Source organism: Aotus nancymaae, unplaced genomic scaffold, assembly GCF_030222135.1.
Source record: "Aotus nancymaae isolate 86718 unplaced genomic scaffold, 86718_ANA_hifiasm-v0.15.2.pri h1tg000083l, whole genome shotgun sequence".
Taxonomy (NCBI): domain Eukaryota; kingdom Metazoa; phylum Chordata; class Mammalia; order Primates; family Aotidae; genus Aotus; species Aotus nancymaae.
In genome coordinates this window covers 6,417,597-6,436,470 of record NW_026988498.1, presented here as the reverse complement: position 1 = coordinate 6,436,470, position 18,874 = coordinate 6,417,597, and the positions used below count along the sequence as shown (strand labels likewise).

The window sequence follows — 18,874 nt, the reverse complement described above, 5'->3', positions numbered from 1 at the left end:
TAAAATATGAAGAAACTTTATGATCCATCAATTCCTCTACTGTGTGTCTGTGTGTGTGTATAGGTGTACAGATAGACAGACAGACAGATAGAAAAGAAATCAATGTATTGGAGAGCTATCTGCACTCCAATGTTTATTGCAGCACTATTCACAATAAATAGAATCAAGCTAAGAGATCATTAATGGATGAATGGATAAAGAAAATGTGGTATCTACATACGCAATGAAATATTATTATTCAGATATAAAAATAACAAAATCCTGTCACCTGTAGCAGCATGGATGGTAATGGGGGTCATTATGTTAAGTAAAATACGTCAAGCACAGAAAAATACTGCATGTTCTCACTCATATGTGGGAGTTAAAAGAGGGAATCTTATGAAGATATAGAGTAGACTGGTAGTTATCAGAGGCTAGGGAGGGGAGGGAGGAAGGCAGTTGAAGAGGGGTTGATTAATAGACACAAATAGAAGGAGTAAACCTAGTGTTTGGTAAATCAGCAAGGTGACTATTGTTAACATTAATCTATTGTACATTTCCAAGTAACCATAAAAGAATAATTCAAATGTTCCTAGCATAAAGAAAAGGTAAATATTGACAATGATTGATATCCTAAATATCCCAATTCACTCTTTCCATATTATATACATGTATCAAATTATCTCATGTATCCCAAAATATGTAATTACATATCAAAAAATAAAACCATCAGAGGAAAACAAACAAAAATAAAATATAAAGATGAAACTAGGTTTAAAGTAGAAGCATGACAAAAGTACACCACGTAGACATTAAGCACATGGAAGTCATAAAAGGATAAATTTATATCAAACTAAGTAGATTTCAAGATAAGAAGCATTAGAGACAGCATAGCTGTCTATCCATACACCTATACACACACACAGAAAAAGAACATTTCATGCTAAAAGAGCAAAATCAACAGAGAAACGTAACAATCTTCATCGTGTCTGTGGCTAATAACTGTCTTGAAAGATATGAAGCAAAACTGGCAGAACTAAAGAGAGAAATAAAAGAAATTCCAAGTTGGAGTCGTAGATTTTGTCTCTTCTCTCAGAAAAGAATGGAAAAAGGAGACAAGAAATCAATAGGGATATAGAAAATCTGACCTCAGAACATTATACCCAGCAACTGCAGAAAACACTTTTTTTTCTAAGCGCATATGAAATTGGCCCAGATATATCATATTCTGGGCAATAAAATAAGTGGTAATACATTTCAAAACTAATGAGAAAAAAATTACATTGTCAGAAAGAAAAAAGACCCTATCACTAAGTATCCTCTAGTCATGTAAGAATAAGGAAATATTATCTACAAGTCAATTACAGCAACGAATTAGATGAAAATAGACACATTTCTTAAAAACTCAGTTTACCAAAATCAACATGAGAAATTACAGAAAACCAGAAAACTATTTACTCTTTAAATAGATTTGTAATAATATATCTTCCTGCAAAGAGAAGCCCAGACAGATACACTGGTGCCTCCTAACAAATGAATTATGTCTATTTTCATACAAACTGTTTTTAAAATAGCAGAGGACACTTCCCTAATGAATGTTATGAGGCTATCTGTAATGACAACATGTTGACTGTAATAAAGACTGGCATGGTCATTACAAGAAAAAAAAAATACACAGGATTAAGTTTTCTTATAAACAAAGATATACCTACCCTATTTATCTTCAATCAAAAGAAGTAGAAAAAGGCAATAAAAATTAGAAACCGATGAAATAGAAAATAAAGATACTACAGATAAATTTTTAAAATTAATAGTTTTCTTAAAAAGTCATAAAACAAATCTCTCAAAAATGAAAAATATTAGCAACAAGAGAGGACATCATTTGAAGAGAGGAGATTTAACATATTATTGGAGAATCTCATAAGTGACTTGAAGCCAGTAAGTCAGAAACCTTGGTCCATACAAATTTTTAGAAAAATATAATGATAGAACACTCAAGGAGAAATATCAGTCTTAAACAGTCTAATAATCATAGACATAAAATTAGTATTAAAAATTACCACATATATGAAAGAGAAAAAAAAATTACCACAAAAAATTTACCATCCCAAATGATTTTGTCAGCGAATCCTATGTAACTCTGAAGGAAAGGATCATTCCAATTTATTATGCATTTTCCAGAAAATGGTGAAAAATGAAAATACACTAATTCCATGAGACCAGCAGAATCTCAAAGTCAATCTCAATTATAACTATTTATTAATTATTGTGAACAGTAAGAACGTGAATTAAGCTGGTTATGGGATGTATGCATAAAATTCTATTTCTATACATGAACAAATGGGAAACAAAAATTACAAAAATATGAATGTCATTTACAATGACAATAGAGTTTTAAGAAAAGTCTAACAAAATTTGTGCAAGACAAGACTGGAAAAAACCAGATAATTTTATTTAAAGCTTAAAAATATGATGTAACTAAAAAGCAGTATCATGTTCATGAATTAGAAGGCTCAATTACAAGTATTTCTTGCTCAAATGTATTTATAGATTCACTGACATGTCATTAAAACTCCAAAAAGACTTTGTAAGTTGATTCTCATGTTTATATAGAATACACTAGACCAAAATTAGCCAAAAAATTCCGAAGACAAAATGTGTTTGTGTGTATGAGTTGCTCTACCAGGTATCAAGACCTATTATAAAGCAACAAATAGCGTGTTATTGGCCTAGGGATAAAGAAATTGATCAGTGAAACAAAATAGAACACATAAACACAGATCCATCCATGAAATCTGGCATCCATTGTCACAGCAAGTGTGCAGTAAAATGGGTCATTTAATTCAAAGTTATGTTCTGTGGCATTATATGTTAGTAACTTGAGCATTCTGTAATTCATCTGAGGGTGGTGCTTGCAGGGGAACAGGGTATGTAAAGACAGATTCATATCCTGAGTGTTAGTTCTGGCACAAATGAACCACTGCCCCTCTGGGATCAAAGTTGTTGGATGTATTAGATTTTCCAACAGGTGACCGACTGTCCTCTTTGCACAATATTATCTATTGAAAGCTCAAGTTTGTTCTCTGCTACTGACAGAGCTGAACATTTGGGAACAGCAGTATGTAGCTGAGTCCTGGCATGAAGAAACCGGGGGTCCCTGGCTTATTCATAACCCCCACTTCTCTTACCATAACTACTCTATTTATGGGGCCACTGTGGAAGACAGGATAGAGTCTGCCTGCTATTTGCCCCTAAATGCATCCTGTCTACCTAGCTGGTTAGGGCCTCCTTTACTGATGTGCATTGATTATGCCTACAGTGTTGGGTCTACCCCATGTCTATTTTCCTCCTTTCATTTCCAATCTTTCAGTTTGAGTATTACCAGGCCCTTCCTAATCAGTAAAGCAAATCATTGCTACTGCCCAGGAATTCACACATCTTCTACCTCAGATTATTTTTCTCTCCATAAAAAAAAAATCATAATCAAGTATGTCTACTGCTTGTGGCTTTATAAATTGATTTTCTTTTCCTCATTGTTCTTCGATGTCATTCCTGAGTAGGGCTGTAGTACAGCATCGGACCAATTCTGTCTTTGCCAACATGTTGAGTTAACCTACTTCTGGAACAAGACTTCCATTTTCTTTTTGGTTCTTTCTTAGGTGGCTTAAGAGAATAGCCCAAGGGGCTGTACGTGTGTGTGTGTGGTGGGGGGACACCCATCAATACAACAGATGTTGGCAACATGGAGATCTGATGCATCTGTTCTTATAATTTTGAGGGCCATAAGGAATGCTCAGGACAAATTCTGAATGTACAACTTGCATTTTATGATGAATTGTGACTGCACCTGTCCAACTTAGTAACATGATGAATCTGACAATACCCAACTCATATTTGCATCAGGTGGTTACGCACTGTCTGCTAGGGCCAGATAGCATGCCAGAAATTGCTTTTCAAACACCAGACAGTACCTTGCTTCAGAACTCTTGTGTTCTATGCAGTGACTCACTTACTGGGGCTAACCAGAGGCTTTATATTAGTACATTCTCCAACACAGATCCCTCTAGCCCTATTGGATCCGCCAGGTCATATGGTCTGGACCGGTAACAAAGTTCTCTCTCATTCTATGCACTTAAAACTGGTAGCTTTTAAGTCACTTAATAAATGAATCAGGGCACTTTATGCAAGATGGTTTATGCTGCCTCCAAAATACGGAGAAAACTACTAAGCCTGTGGCTGTGTTTCTCTCTTAGTGATAAAGAATGTATGGTTCAATAACTAACCCTTTCCCTTAGAATACCACAGCATGCTCCAGATTAATGGAACCTTATGAACATTATGAAAGTGGCAGGTGTCTGAATTTTAATTTTGTAGAGTGTGTAGTGCCCTCTAGCATGTTATGTATCTTTTTAGGATATCTAGAATACTAGCCACTTTCTGCTCACCAGAGCATTTTAATATATGGTATGGTGGCCAAGAATGGTATTTTGCAGAATGACAAGATGATTGAAGTCTTTATAGAATACATTGTGACAAAGAAAAGAAGTGACATAGCTTAGGGGAAAGACAGTGCATGTGTACTGCTGTTGCTCCCATGTAAAAACATATGGCTCTGGTCCCCTTTACCCATGAATTTTGAAAATCACTTACTGTATCAATTATAGTCGCCATATTGGTAATTGCATACCCCAAATCCCTCAATCTGTGATGATGTGTTACATCAGCAGACATGCAGTATGGAAGCTCCTCAGGGACCTGGCCACGTATTGTCCAAATATAGCAACAGCTATAGTTATAAGTATGTTCACCAATCCTCTAGATCTCCTCTCCATCTAGGCACAGAAAAGAATTGCATTTCCCTGGCCTTTTTGAAATGAGGCTGTCTACCCAGTAAAATGGGAAAGTCATGCGCATCACTTCTTGGTGATAACTGTCAGCAAATGTTTTGGTATCTACATTTGCTTCCCATTGACATGGTGACTATCAAAGTGTTGATGTAGAGTTTGTCTATTCCTGCCTCAGGTAACGTGTGTTGATCATGCCCATGTGAAGAAGTAAAACTTTAGTTGTGTTAAGCCACTGACATTTTGGGGTTATGTACAACCTTAATATACCCAGAGGTTGGCAAACTACTGCCTGTTTCTATCATACCATGTTGTTGAACCCTGATATAAACGATGCTATCATGACAAAAAAATGAACAAAAATACCTGAAATCTGAAATACAGCCCCAATCTGATGCATAAGTGGGAATAATTGTTTTTCTAAGCCCCGGATTTTTGGCATAACTTGCTATGCAGCATTTTTGCGGCAGTATCTAGTGGATACACAATGTGATTTAATTCTATAAAATTTTAACACAGACAAAATTCAGGAATGGTATCTGAAGTCAGGGTGGCAGGACCCCTTTGTGAGTGGTGATGGCAGGAAGCCCCAAGAAGGTGGCGGGGTTGCTGTAATGTTCTGGTTCTTGATCTATGTGGTAGATACACAGGAATATTCACTTTCTGAAAGTTCATCAAGTTTAAACAACTTTGTGTGTCAACAAGATAGAGGATGAGCAATATCTATGGGTCTTTCTATTGAATGATTTATGAGGCATATTGTAAAGAGCAAAAGGCAATCACAAAATAGCCAATGTGAATAGTATGTCACCATTTGTGTGAAATTCAAAAGGTGGATATGCATACCTACATTCTGGCACATAAAAGACACCTCTAGAATGATAAATTTAGCTGCCTCTAGAGAGGATCATTGAAAGGTCAGAATAGAAATTAAATAAAATTTTAACTGAGGAGCCCCCTTTTTGAAAATTGAGTTTAACCATGTGTGTATAATTGAAATTTTAAATACCAAAATTAGAGTTATAATGTATATGCTATGCTATTAACACTTCCCTTCTATTACATCTGATTACTACTATTACTTAAATAACAATGTGATAAACATTCTTAATTTTGTTTCACTATTTAACATAGATTTCTGAAAATATGATTGGATCCAGAAATGGAAGACAGATTTCCTTGAAGATTAAGTGATTTAATCACAGATATTTATATTTTATATCTTACTATTTTTTTCTGTTTTATAGGTGAAAATATGTTTCATAATTTTAGACAAATTTTAGAAATTTTTAGAATGAGAACTTGTAAAACTAGAGTTCCTTGGATAATTTATAAAAATCTGATTTGTTGTATACGTATTTTTTAACTTTTATATTGACCAGGCTCAAACTCCTGGGATGAAGCAATCCTCCTGCCTCAGCCTCCCAAGGCTATTGGGATAAAAGGTATGTACCTCAGTGCCCAGCTGAAGTTCTTTATTGATTTTTCATCTTGCTATTCAAAGTGCATTATCCTAAAAATTTATTGTTTATATTTAAAGTATACAATATATTTTGATATATTCATAGTGGAATTATGAAAGTCAAATAACCTAATTCATCACCTTCTATAGTTACCGTTTATAAGAGAATCTAAAATCATAGCAAATTTTCAGTATACAATATTAACTGTCTTCATGTCTTAGGTTGGAACTCTAGATTTATTCATTCTCACAACTGCAAATGTGTACCCTTTGACCTACATCTCATTTCCTTCCCCTCCTTCCCGGTATCCATAATTCTGTTTCTATTTATTCAACTTGTTTTAGATTCTACATACAAATGAGATCACACAGTACTTTTTCCCCATGTCTGGCTCACTTCACTTAGCATAATGCCCCTAAGTTCATCCGCATTATGGCAAATGGCAGGACCTCCTCTTTTAAGGCTGAATACTGTTTCATTGCATTTTTGTACATGCAATCCTAAAGGGTGAATTTTAGGATGGAGCATAAGTGAGTTTTGTCATCCAACCACTTCTTAGCCTGTATCAAGAATCACAGCATATAATCACACATATGCACACAGAGCTCTACAAGTTTTCGGTGTACTGTGGTTTCATCTACCTTGAACTCTATGGCTACGGGGCTTATTATTCTCATGGGTAATTTGGCTTCCACAGCAGGAGGTGTGAATTATTTCTTTTGCCTAAGTATCTTCTTTGTTCCTCTGTTTGTACAGAGGAGAAGGAAGACTTGTGTCTTTTGTTATTTCCATTTTTGAGAGTTTCCTCTCCATCCTGCCCACTAGTCTCCTATTTTCACAATTTCTGCTGGCAGAGAAAGACACTCCAGTCATTTCAGTAATCAATATGAGATTTCAAGTCTTCGTGCCTTTCCAGTCTTTTTCCAGTGGAGAAATCTCTGCCACATACATGGTTATTTCCTAAGGTGTGTCATGCAATGACACGATCAAAATATTTTCTATCTATGGATGAAATATCTATAGATATAAAATGTCCATATGCATACAATCAAAATATCTAGCATATGATTCACTGATGTTACTTCTAAAATAAAAGCTCTCCAGGTGTTAATGCATTAGCGTCATGGTCATTTTTGTCTTAACTTTATTAAAAATGATTGAAAAAGCCATTCGGATGAAGACACAACTCTCAGTTATTCTTGTATCATGTTAGTAATTTGATATATTTTACTTTAAGTTTTTTAAGAACTTGCATTAACCATTAAATAAAGTATCTATTGGCTTTTTTTCCTCTACAATTATGAGCCTTTAATGGAAAAGATGACATTATCAATTCTCAAACATAACCTTATTTGAAGAAAAATCTACTGAATGATATGATTACATTGCAAGTACCTAGAGTCTCTTTTAATTCTAAGAAACTATGTAAAAGGCAAGAATTCTCATGTGAATACCAATTCTATCCTTAGAGAATTCTCTTGGGCAAACCACTTCATATCTCAGTGTGTAACAGAAGGAACTGGAGGAAGTCCCTCCAACATTTCTGTTATCTTTCATTTATTTCATGGTTAAAATACGGTTAAAAAAGTCATGTTTTTGTGCTATTCACAGGGATATTTGGTGGCAAGTACTGTTGTACTTCCCTATAATAGCTTTGATGATTGTAAGATGTTAACATTGCTCTATTTTTTGAGATGGAGTTTTCTTTGTTGTCTAGGCTGGAGTGCAATGGTCCAATCTCGGCTCACTGCAACCTCTGCTTCCCAGATTCAAGTGATTCTCCTGTTTCAGCCTCCCAAGTCACTGGAATTACAGGCACATGCCACCATGCCCAGCTAATTTTTGCATTTTATTAGTAGAGATGGGTTTTCACCATGTTGGTCAGGCTGGTCTCGAATTTCTGACCTTGTGATCCACCTGCCTCGGGCTCCCAATGCTGGTGGAACTATAATAGAAAGATGGTCAGGCTGGTAACTTCTATATATTATGCATTTCTAACATACCTTTTTCACTTAAACATATTCCTTTGGGAGCATGGTCTACTATCATGGATTTTTCAGATATCCCCAACACGGAATCTACATGGATATAAGGAAATATTCTACTATGTTAATTAGGCTCATTAACTGCTTTAACAAATTAACTCCCAAACTTTCAGGACTTCAGCCTTACTGAGGTCTATTTCTTCCTCAAGTAACAGTGTAATCTGGATGTTCCTGAACTTTGGAAATCATTCCTCCAGGCTGTGGTGTAGGGACCTGCGTTCCTTCCCACTTGTGGCTCTGAATTTCATGACAAGGTCTGAGAATTCTCTAGTTCCAGCCAATAGACAGTGGGGAAAAATACATGGAGAAATCATATTGTTTCTTAAGCATCATGGATTGCAAGCACCACATATATCACTTCTGTTGTCATTCTGGACTTACTGCAAGGATCACTGGGGATCACAGATTCTAGCTACGCAGTTGCTTTCTAGGGCAATTCTATTCTATGCAAGAAGAAAGCACGATTCTCACAGTTATCTCTGCCCCATCCCACACAGCACTTGGCAGTAGGAGATATGTGTTAGGCCTGTCATTTAATGCCAAGGTCGCTGATTTTTATGAAGTGACTACCCACACATGGGTTTTTTACCAAGTTCATTAAACTGTAAATTGAATTTTTGGCTGAGTTCTATCCCAGGATTGACAACACACACCCCCCTATTGATGACTCTTGAATGACTCTCATTACATTCATTACTAAAACAGAAAGGATGCCAGAAGCAAGCCATTGTTAGACAAAGCAGTCCTGGTTGCATTTACTTGAAGGTAGTCTTCCCCAGTAGATCATTTTTCTTTGGATTATTAACTCAAAGTTCTTGTTTAATGAGGAATAGAACTGCACCCTTTCCAGCATCAGGAGATCTTCTTGGCCTCAGTTTTCTCACCTGCAAAATGAATTTAGACTGACAAATCTCCTAGAGCTCTTCATGCTCAAAAGTCTCTATAGAGTCGATTGGAAACCTATTATGTTGCTTGTGTACCTTAGGCCCTTTGAAGTTCTGTTTCCTTGTCTTGTGGTCATGCATATTGATGTTTTATCCACACGACTACGCTCATGTCTGAAGGCTTTTGCCAGTGCGATCTGTCAACTTGTCATTGCTTTCTAGCCCTCGGCAGCTCTGCTGTAATTTCTGATCGCGCTTGAGTGTCTTCTGGAAGCACCCTTTCCTGCCATCACTTCAGTAGCTGGAATGTGGCCGCTTCACTCAAATTCCTAATCAACTTTTTGAAGCATTAAGTTTTAGCCTATGATAACTGAGATATCTAACCTTTGAAAACATATTCCCCAGGTAGACACCACTCTTTTCTCTTCGAAGCTAATTTAGTACCCATGAAACGTGATCCATTTGATGGTACCATCTGTTTTTTTTCTTCTGCCAAAGACACTCTGCACATTTTGGCAGATTCCCTAAGTGTACTCGATAACTCATGCCAAGTACAGTTGGAATGCATCATGAATCCAAACTCTGAAAACAATTGAACCAAGCAGTGTTCATCTTAAACTGATTGATGAGTGGTGAGTCAAGCAACACTGGCCTATGTGCCTTAAGGTGAGGAGGGGAAGGGAGAATAATGTGTTAACTTCTGCACTGTAAACTGGAGACAGTGATTTAGATTCATAGGATAGTGACAATTTTGAGATTTTTCTTCCCTGAAGTGTACTTCCCACTTTTGGGATTATAATCTCTACTCACATAAATACCATTGTGATCCCTTTTATACACATGACCCTGTGTATATCTATATCCAGTTGATCGGTTCAGAAGCAACATCTAACTCTGAAGGAAGCTATATTTAGGACTCAGATTGCCAACATGGTATTTCTCAAGTCACTGTAGCTATAAGAGCAACAGCTTGGGTATTATAGGTCATGAGTCTTCCCACATGGACCAGAAAAAGAAAGATAGCATGTTTTCAATGAGAGAGAAGAGGCAGGGTGAGAGTGAGGATATGAGGAAGAAAAAAAGAGTGGAAACAATCAGATGAAGACAGAGTTCTGATATCATTTGTGCACTTGTGTCTGTTTTTCCCAGAGCCCAGTCATATTTTGTTTCTTAAATTCCAAGAGGTAGACCATTTGAATAATAAATACTCTCTTTGCTTAATCAAGTTATGCTGTTTGCAAGCTAAATTCTAACTTATACATACAAGGGAAGAACGTGAGATTTGGTATTTTTCCAATCAATACAAGGCTTGACTCCTTAATAATTGCCAAAGGATACAGACTAAAAATAAAGTTTGAACCATTTGGAAGTTTGATCTGATTTTAGAATCATTTACTCCAAAGATGGTAGTTTTTATAGTTTATCTGTCATAAACAGTGCCCATGCTTTCTGTATGTCTAGATTCTGAAGGGTTAATCATATAAAATGTTTATACTCTTAAACCAGACTTAACATGTCATGAGATAAGTTAGGATGCTATAGTTTTTTCTGCTTCAATATTAAACTTTAAGAGATGCTTTATAAGACTATCATAGTTCTCATTTGTATAATAGAAAAGCCAAATATAAAATACAGCAGTAAATACAAAGCATGTTTTGAGAAGTAAGCTTAAAATAAAGCTTAGTGATTTTGAATGTATTCAATTTGTTCAGACTGTGGTGAAGAGCAACAGGCAAAGGCAGGTATTATTTCAGATTTTTATCAAAACTTTACATCGTATCAGTGATAAAGTTTTTAAAAACTTTACAAATATCTCTTTAAAAGTTAAATATTCAGTTTCTTTGTGTGTCTAGAAAAAGGGAACTTCAAACCAGATACACATGTGTCTTACCCTTTTTTTTTAAATTCACTCTTGAGAGTGATTTTTAAAGCACTGGTCTTATGTATGCTTTAGGAAACCTGTTAATCCTGTATTTTACCTCTGGCCTTTGATTGAATTTGCTTTGCTTTAAATTGTAGAGTCATTTTAGGGAACATAACCTTTTCCAAGTGAGTTAACCCAGGGTCCCATCCACTGACGAGGAAATGAAGAGTCCTCATCTTTTTAGATGGAGCTCTTTGTTAGAACCCTGGTTTTGGAAGTTGCTGTTTCTCATAGGATGTATCCTTTAACCTCTCTGAATCTTATTTTGCTCATCTCTAGTGTGTTAGAGTCTAACTTAAGAGGCGATTGCAGAATTAAAGACAAGGTAGATGTATAGCAGGCAGGAAATAAAGAGTTGCCATTGTTGCTCACACCAGTGCCCTTAGCCAAAATAGGGATTCTGTTTGGCTCCCATCAAAGTTTTCAGGAATGAATTGGCTCATGCCATTCTTGGCAACTCAGAGCATTACTCCCTCTGCAAATGGAAGAAGGCACAAAGACAGAGAACTCTGCTTACTGCTGTGATGCTGAGGAAGGTTTAACCAAAAAGCCTCACATCTTTTGTTTTCTTGGCTGAAAACCAGGCATTTGGGTAGTTTTCTTTTAATAACATTCTTTGTCAGCTGGGTTGAATTCCCCTACTTATTATGTGTATTTGATGTTCTTTTACCACACAGATATTAATAAAGAAGGAAATATACAAGTAGTTACCTTCCCTCTCCCCAAAGAATAAAAGGTATAAAACTATCATATTTTCATTTGGTCAAACCATCAGAAAGTAAACAAATACATATGCAAATTTAAAGATTTTTCTATATTTTTTACAGAAAGAAGGGCAATGTTAAAAAAAAAAGTACATTCCAAATTGATGAATGAAAATAGTCTTTGAATGATGGATTAGAAAATGTATTTGTTCCATAAAAATATCTCGTGGTAGAAAATAAATTCTCAGAATCAAGGTTTTCAATTATTATCAAATAAACCGTTTGAGTCATGTCTTTTATTATTAAAATCAAGGAAGGCATTGGTGTCCCATTTGCTGTGATTCATAGTAAGTTTAGCAGATTCACAATGGCTGGATTTATTCAAATTTGTCATTGAACATTCAAAAACAATTCGAACAAATTGAAAATTTGTTATCATATAAATCAGTACAAACAAACCTCCATGATGTCTGAGGGCTTAAATATTCATTCTAAGTATTCATTCTGCACGTTTTAGTTTTACTATCCCTTGGAGAGTCAACCTTTATTTTGCTTACTAAGAGTATACTAGTCTAGGTGAATTACTGGCAGGGACACAGTAAGCACTCAGAACTCTTCCTTTGATTTTTTGTATTAGAAATTTGTATTTTGACCTTCATATTTGAAAACGTGTGTCTTCTCTTTATAGAGCATATTGATTGCTTACTGATACATCAATTATTACTTATGATAAGTTATAAGTACTTACTTGCTTGTTTTGTAAGTTCTAACCAGAAGGATACACAAAGGTTAGATGCAGCCAAAGGAGGGGAGATATGAATGGGTTTGTATATCACTTCTCAAGTAATATGTGCCAGTGATGAACACCATGAAACTTTACTTCTAATCATTTACAGTTGCAGCTTCTACATCAGGTGCATTATTTATTTAATTTTAATTTGTAAAAGTAACCTCAACCAAGTTGCACGATGGTAGAATTTGTAAAACCACTCATTTCGCCCTTACATACCCTACTAGCTATTTCCCCAATTCATTATACTTTTTCTTTCTAGTTTTGTTTATACAACATTAAGTCATGTTTAAGTTTTTTTTTTTTTTAACCCACTCTCCCTCCATAATTTAAAGAGCTCATCATGGATATCAATAGGCTCAATGAAATCTTACCAGGAGTTGACTTATCTCCTATGAATAATTCAACAATGTGTTATTAAGACAATGTGGAGGCATAAAAAGCCAAATATTTTTTTCTTTCCAACTTTTAGGTTCAAGGGGTTACATGTGTGCATTTGTTAAGTGGCTAAATTGCATGTTGTGGGGGCTACAATTTTTTTGGTTTGCAATCATTAGGTTGGTTTACAGCAATTTTGTTGGCCTGGTAAACAGCATAATATGTGATAGGTAGTTTTTAAATATTTTTCTCCCACCCTCCACCCTCAAGTGGGCCAGGTATCTATTGTTTTTATTCTTGTCCGTGTGTTTTCAATGTCTATGTTCCACTTATAAGTGAGACCATGCAGTATTTGGTTTTCTCTTCCTGTATTTATTTGCTTAGGATAATGGCTTCCAGCTGCATCCATACTGCTGCAAAGAAGATGATTCTAGCCTTTTTCAGTGCTATGTAGTACTCCATGGTGTATATGTACCACATTTTCTTTATCCAGTCCACTGATGTGCACATAAATTGATTCCATGTCTTTGTACTTGTGAATAGTGCTGCAAAGAACATACACGTGGCATGTGTCTTTATGATAAAATGACTTATAGTCCTTTGGGTGTATACCCAGTAATGGGATTGCTGAGTTGAGTGTTACTTCTACTTTATGTTCTTTTAGAAATCTCCAGACTGCTTTCCATACTGGCTGAATTAACTTACCTTCCCACCAGTGTGTGTAAGTGTTCCAACATCTTTTATTTTTTGACTTTTTAATAACAGCCATACTGGCTGGTGTGAGGTGGTATCTCATTGTGGTTTTGATTTGCCTTCCCCTAATGATTAGTAATATTCAGCATGAAAGACAATTTTTGTTATGAGAGCTTTGCAAATGCATATTCTCATGGCCATTTTATGCTTTGTCCCATTGGGTAGAGGTTGGAGCATTTGAAAAATATCCAAAAGTAGCAGAGACAAGTTTAGGTGGTTTCCAAGGGAGAGGCACTGAAAGTCATTGATTCCCGTCAAAAGCACAAGGACAGGTTAAATGATTCTTTCTAGTAAATGTCAGCAGAGATACAGCTCAACTGTAAGGATGTGATGGTCATGGCAAGGAAGGCCAATAAGTTCTAGGAAAAGCACATTGCTCGTGACCAGAGCCATGGTTCTTGACTTTCACAGGTCTGCTATCAGGCAATCAGCATATCAAAGAATCTTGGTGCCACCATGATGAACCCAAATGTTTACTTTTTGTCTTTGTGATTAGCCACAATCATGTTTCTGTGTTTTCATTTGTTAATGCTCAGTAACAGCAATGCAAACTGTGTCATACCTAGTTTACTTGGGTGTACTATTACCAGCTCATGCTCCACAATTAAAGCATCACTGTTAAGAGACATATTAGGTCCTAAGAACTGAATGTCCTAAATCACTCTACTAAGGCCAACTGATCAAATGGCAAGCAAATACGAGAAAAAAGATTGAAATTAAATCATGAGAAAGATGTGTTCTATGTGCGGAAGTGGTGTCTAGTAAAGACTGATGCACTGCACCAAAAGCACAGTGTGGAAGATTTAAAGAATAATTTAGGATTTCCTAATTAGAAGTAATTATCTTCTAATCAGCAGTTCAAGAATAAAGAGAAGGAGATAAAGTAGGCACATTGATAGCCACAAAATAGCAGTGAGTAACAGTAACTATTACAGCAGGAGGCCGTAGGCACTGGGAAGCTGGCGCAGAGTTTCTGGGTATGTCCCACAGTCAGTATCTTTCTGGAAACCCTCTGGGAAGACAACAGCTGATGGGATCAGAAAAGGTAGGACCCTACAAGACTAGATCAAGGAAAAGACCATCTCTTCCACTCAGAGTGATAGATTTTATCAGCCGTCAGAATGCGTAACAGGTAGTTCAACAAGATTCATTTCCATGAATTTCCTTTGAGTCCAAATTCACCTTTTAGTAAGATGATACATGGCTCCATTGTATTGTTTTTTTTTCCTGTCTATGTCTATGTTTGCCAAGTAATGCCTTAAAGATTTCAGTTTCTGAGTTTAAACATAAGTAATTGAGCTCAGATGAAGTCTAAGAAGACTTTAGGGATCAAGTAATGCCTGGCCAAGAATCAAGCTGAACCCATTCTTCAGGAGATTAGGTCACATGGTGATGAGCTAAGAACTTGGCAGGAACTGCTGTGATCAGATCTTCAGGCTACTAGTCATAGACACCTGTTATCACTGGAATAAGGACTTCAGTCACCACAGCCCTTAATGTTTCCTATCTTAGGCTGGAGAGATACCTGCACACGGAGGCTTGTTAATCCAATTTCTTTGCACATATTTTTGTTATTTTTTTGGAAGAATCCCAGTAAACACCCACATGTGAGTGCACACACAAGAACTTGTCTACATCATTACTCATTGGAAACATTTATTCTCTCTTCATTTCTGCTCCTCTTCAGAGAAAAAAAATCATGCAGGATAAGGTGCCATTGCTTGTCAATCTCTTTCTAAATTTGGAATCAGTCCAGAAAACCCAGGGGGAAGCTCAACTCAGCCACAGTTAATCTTCAGAAAATCCATCACACGTGACTTCCCCCACACCCCCATCACTGCTGATCTTTTCATGTATTCTTTATAAGGAATCCACTGAACTTTAATTAATATGAAAAATTCTGGTTTTCATCTGATTTAAATGTGACTGACATCACGCTGCTGCTAAAAGTGGAACAAAGTACAAGCATGGGGAAAATAAAACTTAAAACCTGGTGCCTGTTTTATTTTTTTCACTGCCAAATCATCTCTAGCACTTTCATGAGGCAGGAGAGAAATGCACCCACAGCACTTTTCAGAGGTCTTCATGTCCATATATATGAACAGGGACATGCTTGAGGAATGTCCACACACAGGCAGGGATGCGATTCGCTCTGTCATATGAATCAGCAATCTTTAGCTCTAAATGTTCTAGTTAAAAATGACTGGAGTGACACAGTTAAAGGTATGTAATTCCAAAAGGGTTAACGTGGTAGTAAGGGGGAGGAAGTCTTGAAATGGAAACACACACACATCTTCCATTCATACACACACACCATCTCCTTGCATTTAGGGAATTGTTCAAAACAGGCACAAATGTGCTCTTGGTAGGCGTTAGGGTTCTGCTTGCTACGGATCAGGTTGCTTTCATGTTTATGGATTCTACTTATCCATGGGTGTAGTACAGGATGTATGTCCTGATGTTGAGACAGTTTCCAGGACTGACTGCCATTATCTTCTCCACAGAACCTAGTCCACTATCAGAGCAACACATGAAAGCCTAAGAAGTGACCACAAGAGCACAATTGACACATTTGTGAAATCTACAATACATTGTTAACTATACTTGAGTTGATAAATATCCTAAATATCCTGACTTCATCAATATCCATTCTATGCAAGAAAATGTTATACTCTGTAAATACATACAAGTATTACATGTCAATATACATAACACATTTCTCACTGCAATAAAATATATTGATCATTGAGCTTTATCTTTTTCTGAGATAGGGTCTCGCTCTGTCACCCAGGCTGGGTGCTGTGTTCAATCATGGCTCACTGCAGTCTCAAACTCCTGGACTCAAGTAATCCTCTTGAGTAGCTTGGGATAAAGGTTTGGATCACCATGCTGGCTGTTCTTTAATATAGCCAAGGTCTCACTCTGTTGCCCTGGCTGGTCTTGAACTCATAAGCACAAATAATCCTCCCACCTAAGCCTCCCAAAGCACTGGGATTATAGGTATAGTCACCGTGTTAGGCCCCTGATAAAACTTTATAGTTGCTGGTTAAAAAAATAATCATTCTCCACCATGATGGTGTATGTGGTTGTCTTTCATCCTCAGTGTGTCTTCTCAGAAGACTTTAGGGATCAAGTAATGCCTGGATAAGAATCAAGCAGAACCCATTCTTCAGGAGATTAGGATGGGAACTGGTAATAAAGTCAGGTACAGTTCCACAAGCAGACACTGGAGAAGAACCACTGCAGGGCTCTAAGGACTTGCATGTGAAATGACCCACATATTGATGCTGGTCATTCACAGGGTCCTTAGCATCTTACCATATCAAACTGAAAAAAATCAGCACTATCTGGATAGTTTGACAGGTTTTATTGATAAAATAATGACTTTGTATTTATACTTCTCCAGCAGGTTGGTTCAGTAATAAATATGTGAGCTCTTTGGTTTGGGGAAAAATATATAAAATTAAGATTTTATTATAACTCTGCCTATTGGTCTTGGTCTGGTCTTGGTCAAATCACTCTACGTGCATCTAACACTACTTCCCAGTGTTACATATGGGTAGAACATAGGTCATCTTTTACCACATAAATGTGAGTAAAACTAATGTGAATTTTTTGAAACTAACTTAAATTCTGAAAGGGTTTATTCTGAAATTCTGGCAACTGTATTTAAAATTTGAAGCACCTCAACTTCTTTTCAGTTCTGTACCAATGTTCTCCTCTTTTCTTTACCCTGTAACCTCTGATAAGTATACAAGCTACCCCTTTTCATACATGTAGAAACATGTATACACAGATGTAGGAGACTTTTAAAAATTACAGTATAAACAAACAGCATTGAGATAGTTTTATTCTAATGTGATTGTGTTTCAAGGAATGTGTATCTTAACATGAGAACCACAGGTTGAAGTTGAAAGAGTTAACGTTCATCTTAGCTGTTGAGTAGCTAGGGTCTCATATCAAATAGGTACAGAGTGCTCCTGCCATTTCCTAATTACTTTTGTTCATGTTTTGGTAAGTTCAGTGGGAATTTAAGTATATCGTTTTAACCCTGTATTTCTACCAAAACCTACAGGGATATGACTACAGTTTGGGAGTCTGGGGTTGGTAAAAAAAAAAAACTCTCCATGAGTTTCTGGTATTTCTGTGCATCTTGCAGGCAGTGGCCCTATCAGCCTTTAGTCTAGACTCTCTGGTCAAGGATATGTGTTTGGCAAACAGTCTTGGCAAATAGAGGTGGTTGTTGTCCATCTCTAGAGCAAAGGGCAGGCATACTTGCTGTCCAGTGTAATGAAGTTAGCATCTCTCTCTAGGGCTAAGGTCGTGCATATTTATTGCTGATTACAGAAGATTCCTGTTTTCTAAACTCAGGGTTCTTTTCCTAAAATCCAATGAACTATATATCGTTATTCCTGGCTCTCCGTTACCCTGTGAGAACTAGGACTTGAGGACCTGGCCCAAGAAATGCTGATGCCCTGAGTCTGCTCTTACCATGAGTAATATGTTGTCCATTTTCTCTGACCCAGGAGTCTTGCGTCATTCATTATATCATCCATGAAACTGTCAGACTAACGTATGCACTTGCAAGTGGGGTAAAATCTCATATTCTTCATTGTTCTTGACAGGTGGATGTGTGGCCCAGTAGGAATGACGATTTCTTACTTGTTATGGTACAATTTTTTATAAATATTACACATCAGAAATATTTTCTTCGGACTGATACAGTAAGCCTTTGCTATGGACCAGAGATTGGGAAATTGCCATCTGTAGGGTGAATCTGGCCTGCTGCCTACAAAGGCTTTGTTTTTGTAAACAAAGTTTTATTTGAACAGAGCCATGCACATCGTTGGTATGCTGTCTATGGCTACTTTCATGCTGCAATAGCAGAGTAGAGTAGTTGCCACAGAAATCCTGTAGCCCTCACAGCCAGAAATATTTACTACCTGGCTCTTTAGAGAGAATGCTTGCCAACATTTGTTAGAGATCAGAGGCAGCAATAAAAAATTCAAGCCATGGTGAGCTGCTCTAGGAATATATGAGGTAGAGATGAAACTAAAATAACAATTGCACGATAGGATAAGAGTTTAACAGAATTAGCAAGAAAAAACAA

At 36.6% G+C, this 18,874-nt stretch overlaps 1 long non-coding RNA gene across 3 annotated transcripts in view; it reads left to right on the top strand.

The window, feature by feature from the left end:
- Positions 1–18,874, top strand: part of LOC105710922 (uncharacterized) — an 89,017-nt gene that overhangs the window by 9,521 nt on the left and 60,622 nt on the right. For all 3 annotated transcript variants that reach the window (XR_001105924.3, XR_010339696.1, XR_010339697.1), the window contains exon 2: positions 6,206–6,268. This is a non-coding gene — a long non-coding RNA (uncharacterized LOC105710922). The remainder of the gene's footprint in view (positions 1–6,205; positions 6,269–18,874) is intronic.